Source organism: Neltuma alba, unplaced genomic scaffold, assembly GCF_004799145.2.
Source record: "Neltuma alba isolate B1F8T4 unplaced genomic scaffold, ASM479914v2 tig00005136_pilon, whole genome shotgun sequence".
In the NCBI taxonomy this organism is placed as follows: domain Eukaryota; kingdom Viridiplantae; phylum Streptophyta; class Magnoliopsida; order Fabales; family Fabaceae; genus Neltuma; species Neltuma alba.
In genome coordinates, this window is record NW_021633993.1 from 211,015 (window position 1) to 218,283 (window position 7,269).

The following is a 7,269-nucleotide window of genomic DNA, read 5'->3' on the forward strand; positions in this document are numbered from 1 at the left end:
TAGGTATTTGAAAATAAAAGTAGGGAAAAAATGATGATGATAATATGAAATAGATTGAAATTCGAATTTCAAATCTGTCATGTGAAGTTTAACCCAAAATATATATATATATATATATATATATATAAACAAGAGAGATTGAGTTTAACTTTTAAAAACTTTTTGATTGATTCCGGTAAATTTCATATAAATCGGTTATATGTTTAAGTTTAATGGAACTTCAAATAATAATAACAATAAGATAAATTAATTAATTAAATGAAGATTTATTAACTTTAAAGATACAGTAACTTAACCCCTACTTCCTATCCACTAATTCTTTATCCTTTAGCCGCCTCTCAGTTTCTTATTTAGCTTTCCCACTACTATGAACTTGTGACTTTTCAGAAAGCATTACTCTTTCTTCTATTCTAAATATTCCATCCTCATAAATCAAAATAAATTTATGGTAAACTTTGCTGTTCTTGTTTTTTTCTCTTTTTTATTTATTTCCCTTCTCATAATTTCTCTTTACCTCATTCTACCCGTAGGTCTCCTTGTCATCACCTTCTCCAAGATATACATATATTTATTAAGGTGTGCACCTACTTTTCTCTTCTTCTTTTCTTCTCCCTTTCCTCACGTCTAACAACTACAATCATGAATATACACATGTATACATTAATAGGAAAAAGGATGAGAATGATTTGACACCATTGACTACCGTTTTAATACTTAATGTCTTTCTTCATTGATTCCTCTTTCTTCCCTTGCCCTCTTCCTTGCATGTGTGTTTTTTTTTAAATTAGATTTTGCCTCTTCTTATGACTGTCTATATATATGCTTGATAGAAATATGAATAAATATATATACCTCTATATATCATCACCCTTTATTTCGTCTTGGTGCTCCTCCGTTTTAATAATAGGTGCGTATACTTTTATATATACATATATATATATATATATAAAAGAAATTCAGCGATATATAAAGAAATTTACCATTTTGTTAGTGTTGAAACATGGGATAAAGGCTTAAAAAAAATATTCTTCAACTTTACATAAAGTAAAGTTAACATTTTACTAATACTTACAAAAAGTTAACTAGAAGAAATTAATAATATGTGTTGTGGGCTTTAGGATAACTTTAAAGTTTTCGAGTAACTTTCACGTAACATTAAAATAAGCATATGATATAATTTTTAGTCTCAAATTGTAAGTTAATATTTTATTATGTTGACTTTGTAGACTCTCTTTGAGAGCCGTCTTGATTGAAATTGTTGTTGTGGTTGCTGGAGAGCTAGAAGAAAATAGGTAAATGATAAACTCTCGAAATTCCTACCAATTCAACTTGTTTTAACACTTTTTTCTGGGTTTTGGAAGTTAATTATGCAAGGTTATTTCCTTAAAGCTATAAAATATGGCTTGAAAAAGTAAAATTTGATTTATGCTAACAATTGGGAATTATTTGTGCAATGCTTCTAAGATTCTTGTTGTAGGAAATAGCAAGAGTTGGAAGATGAACGACAAGGAAAAAGATTAACCAATTTTGGTTGATCAGAGGAAGATCAAGGATCCAGAGCGAGCAAAGATGGAAGACCAAAGGTAGAGAGGCTAAAAAAGCACCATCTATCACGGCCCCTGAAGCAATCTGTCGTGGCATCTCCAACAAAAAGGAAGGAGAGGCATTTTATATAAGGCACTGCAGTGCCTATCTATATCTGCCACAGCGCCTAGTCCTTCCTGAGGAGCTTGCCATTCTGTAATAGGCACCACAATGCCTCTCTATCTCTGTCGCGGTGCCCAGTCCTTCCAAGAAGTTCCCATTTTGTATTATCCGCTACGTGGATGAGCATATCCACGGTGGCTTCTATTCCCACACAGTTGTGCGTTTTGCATTTATAACTTAAAAATTAAGACATCTAAGAGGGAGAACTCGTGATTTTTGACATTCTTTGACTTGGGGGCTTATTTGGAGGTGTTTTCTGCTAGGGTTTGGTGGTTTTGAAGCTTGGGAACATTGGGCTTGAAGTTGCAAGAGATTGGTAGCTTCTTCTATCATCTTCCTTGATTTTCTTCTCCTCTTCTGCTTTGTTTCTGCAATGGCTATGAAATGGCTATGTATTTGTAGCTCTTTGCTCAACATTTGTAGCTAGAGTAGTCATTCTAGAGTTGTTTTGATCTATGGTATGGATTAAGACTTGTTTTAACTCTCTCTTCAGTGTTAATGATAATGTTATGTTGTTTTTATCTTGAGTTTAATACTTCCTTGTGATTGGCCACTATTTGGAATGATTTGTTGATTGGTTGAAACTTAAGAACGTTAAATCGATCTTTGAACTTGGATAAAAATGTGCTAGACCAGAAATTTATCCTATTAAATGAATGGTTTGTTGGATAGAATAGAGATATATCTATTAACCTAGCATTGTCCAAAAAGGATTTTGGTTTTCAAAGTGTAATCTTTTTAAACAAAATCAAGAGATTGTGAAGTTTTACTAAGATTGCAAAACTTGATTTTGAGTTGAAAAAGATTAATCAATATTTGTGAACATTGGGCTAACTTAACTTATCATTAAGCACCAAATGAGAAGTTACTAATCAAGTTTTATGAAGTACAATAGTGAGAAGTAACCTTAGATCCTTATTTGTCTCAAAGTCAAGTTTATTTTATTTTGAGTTTAATCTTTGTTTTCAAAGTACATTAAACAATTTTATTTACAACAGTTATTTCACTTAACCGAATCAAGAGCACAATTATGATTTTTAAATCATTTGGCCTTAGTCTCTGAGGGAACTATACTTTTTATATTATTTGCGACCTATCCGCTTGCAGTTAAGCTAATCAGCTAATAGTACGTAACTCAAGATTTGTCCATATGTGTGCAATCTTTATCTATCATGATTAAATTTGTTTTGACAGTAATAGATATATAACTTTATTAGCTTAATTAATACAAATAAATAAATAAGACTGAAAAGGTGAGGGGATATAATTGTATTCTTTTTTTAATTATTATTGTAAAAATCTAATATTTTTTTAAAATTTGTTTTGTAAAGGTGCCTTCGTGCCATTCGCTAAATATAAATGTATAATGATATTTTGTGATGATCTTGTATTATACGTTCCTTTATTTTAACACATTTTTCTGTTCTCCAATCTTTAACAACGAATCTTAAAACTGATAAAAATATCTGTATTTTGCTAACTAGTTAAAAAAAAACAGAGAAGAACTGTTAACGATTAACATTTAAAATTTATACCGGTTATCTTGTGTTCAATGTAAAATGAGTTTTTAACATTGGTTTCTATGTCAATCAGTGTTAAAATTTTGCCCTAGCTATAAATACTGCCCTTCTGCCCTCAATTTTGCAGTCTCTGTAACATCCCGAATTTTCTCACTCAGGATGAGTAGAAAAGAAAAAATTCATTAAGATTATTTAATAGCCCAATTACAATTGGGGAAAATTACGGAATATTTATTTGCAAGGTCTAGAAATATTTTGAAAAAGTGCATTCCCAAAACGTGGCTTAAATAATTTTAAAGTTATTTTCATAGCAAAATGGGTTATTTCTTAGAAAATTCTAAGAAAAATATTTAGAGGTCTCTAATTAACTAGGAAATTTTAGGAAAATTATTTTATGAGGTAAAGAAGTTATTTGAGGCATAAAATCCTTAAAATGGGTTAGGGATTAATATCTGGAATTAAGAGTTATTTTCTTGGAAAATTCAACGAAAATAGTTATGAGTTAATTTTTGACCCAAAATTTTTAGAGAAATTATTTTAAGGGTCATAAAAGCTAATGGATAAGGAAAATCCATATAAAACATGGTGGAATAACTTCTGTGTTTATTCTCTAGGTTCAGAAAAATATAGAAAGGATCAAAGTGAAGACAAGGTTTATTGTGAAAGGCAAAATGGTCAAGACAATCAGCCACACGCACACCCACGTGTTGCTCCATCCTTATAACCATCAGAATTCATTTTCTTCCCTATTTCATTACTGCCCAAGTCTTGAAACAAAGAGAGAAGGAGGGCGAGAGAAGCAGAGCATGGCGGAGCTAGAGAAGTGATCGGAGGTGTTTGAGTTACATGAAAGCCGATAAATCAAGCAAGGTGAGTCTTCTAATCCCTCTTCCATGGTTGTTTTCTACATTTGGTGGATGAATATGAAGTTGATGATGAAAGAAGTTTGGGTTGGGTCGCTGGTTTAGGATGATAATGAGTTATAGTTAAAGTCTATGTCATATGCGAACAGGATTTGCTGTTGCATGTAGGTTTTGTGGGTGCATGTTGTTCAAAATCTCTGTTCTGGTTCGGCCGAAATAGAGACCAATATTTCTTGGTCTGTGTTGTATTGATGTTGGGTTGGTTTTGGTTGAAAAAGGAAGCTTAAGATGTATAGGAGTAAGAATTGCCACTGCATGTGGTTTTTGGTTTCGGCATGTTGAAGTTCGATGGATTTGATGAGATGTTTACAAATAGGATTTGTGTCTTCTTATCTTGGTAAGTTGGCGTCGGGTTTCACAACAAAGAAGTAGGGAACACAGCTGTATAAAGTTTCTAGATTGCATGTGCTGTTTGCTCTAGTTTGTAGGTATCGAAACAGGGGCTGTTGTCTTCTTGAAGCTGCTGTTTTAGTTTTAGGATAATTGAGGGAAATGGAATGCTTAAATGCTAGAATAATTAAGCTATACAAAAAGAGATACATATGTTTATACCTGCTCGGATGCCATGGTTGTTCAAAATGAGGTTTTGGAAAGTATATATATAAAGGAACATATATGTACTCGATTGTTGTGGGTGTTGACTAGTGGATGTTGGGAGTAGCAAACTTTAAGTCTGAAATTGTTGTTCATGAGGAGTTAAGCCGTGGGGTCTAATGGAAGGATGATTAAAATATAATTATTATGTCCCTCTCTATCTCTATATATATATCCATATATGTTTGTTATATGTACATTGTAGCTGTCAAGAGAGGCCGAATTGGTTCATGAAATATTAAAATAATGAGGTTGGTTGGATGTATTTGAGTTTCTGTTTTATGACTCACAAAGCAAGAATTTCTATCTATGAAAGAATGAGTTTAGCTTCTAAACATGGGAACTGAAATTTTGGGATGTTAGGAAGAACTTAAAGTGATTAAGTTTTGAATTAAGGATGTTTTAAGTTATATTTAGAAGCAGTAAAATGAAGATTTAATTATTGTTGTAAGGTGAAAAATTTCCAGATTTGAATAAGGAGCTGAATAGATAAAGTATATTTGAGTTTCATAGGGATTGTCGTTGAAACAGGGGGTGATTAAATCCTATTAAATATGTGTGTGAATCTGGAAAATTTCCAGATTTGTTTCTAAGTGATGTTTAAGGATTGTTGGATTAAACAAAATGAATTTGGGAGTTAAATGAGGATTTTGAAAGTACGTGTGTATACACACACACACACACGCATATTATCTTGGACCAAGATGACCAAGTTACTAAGTAAAATAGTTGTATGTGTTGAGATAAGGAAGGAAGCCTTCCCAAGAGAATAGTTTGAATAAGAAAAATTGTCCACGATGACCAACTATTATGTGAGGGTAGAGACTAAAGAAGATTTGGGATTTAGAGAGAGTTATTTAATTTATGAATTACAGTTGGATCAAGTGTTAGTATACCTTTACCAAGATGATAGGTTTTTTATATCTACTCAAGCCCACCAAGAAGCAGAAAGAAAGGAGAATGGTAAGGTTTGATTTGGAGGGAGGCAGACCAGGTAGTAGTTCCTTCCTACGTTACACTTGTGTATAATTGCTGCATATTTGTTTGTGTCATATTACTGTTTAAAGCATGAGAACATGTAACCCTTATTTCCTTGCATGAAGTATTTAGCCATGATCACATGTAGTTGATAGACATGGGGCAGTATCTGCCAATTATTTGCGCATTATTTATTCAACTGGTCTATCTGTCATTACGCATAAATGCTTCATTGTATTAGCTTGCAAGGTTATGTTCCACTTTGGCTTGTTTTGCATACTTTGTGTAATTTGCACGTTTGATGGAAATTACTACTACAGGGATTCTTTAGAATCTCACCCTCCTATTCATGATGAACAACGAAGGCTAGTAGCTCGAAGGATAAGGAGGTTGTTTAAGAAGAAGGTGAGTTGGCTGAAGAGCAGAAATGCCTGTTATATTCTTGAATCTCTCTATATTTCATTTATTCTAGCATGATTTTCATGGTATTATATGTTTAATTTTGGATTTAATGGTGCTGAAATACTACTAATTGCTTGGAAGGAGTGTTTTGTAATTTCATGAGAATTTAGGTCCAGAAATCAAAGAAACAAACACTCAGGGACTTGATATGAAAAAGTGATACGACTCTCTGTAAAAAGCACCGTGGTGGATTTAAAGAAGTGCCACGGCGGATTTAGCTCAACAGGCAGCTCAGAGTCACTAATATAAACAACGCAGTTTTGGATGTGTGCCGCGGCGGATGACGAAAATCAGTAATTTGAACCAGAATGCGTGTGACAGAATCTGGGAGGGAATGGAATCGGATCTTGGAGCTCCATTTTGGTTAGCATGCGGATCCTGAATTGATTTTCAGTTGGGAGGCGTTAAATACAAGGGAGTAAAGCATTTAGGAGAGGATTGAGTTTTGAGATTCAGTTTTGGAAGTTTCCATCTTCATCTTTATCATCATCTCTCAGCATTTCTCGATCAGGCTAGAATCCTTCATCCAGATTCTCCATTTCTCAACCATCACCATTGCTTCGATGAAGTTCCTATCCTCCAGCTTGAGTCTTTCATCCTCCATGTCCAGCTAAGCTTCAAGGATTTCTAGGAGTTATAATAGAGCCAGTGCTATGGTTAAACAGGGAAGAGTTTAGAGTTTATAGGTGTTTAATTTCGGTAATATTTTGATTGTGTTGTCAATCTTTGTTTCTGGATTCAGACTTCTCTCTATCCATTTCTATGAGTTGAGATTTGGTTAATTGTATTCAAAAGTTATCTTCTTGATTTAGAGTAATGATGTATGGTTATTTAGCTAGGTCTAGTTATGGATTTATACATTGTGATTGAATTCTTGGGAATTATTGGTTAATATTTCTTTTGGAAGTGGATGAATCTCCATTTAATCAATCTCACCTCATCAGAAATTAATTCAATTAAAGCTTTTAAATTTTGATTGATGTAAGAAAGGCAATGAAGGCAAAGTTATACCTTCTAGGAATTGTTCATCTCATTGATTTCCAATCTCAAAACATTCTCCTTTCTGAATCTGATTTTAGTAGCAT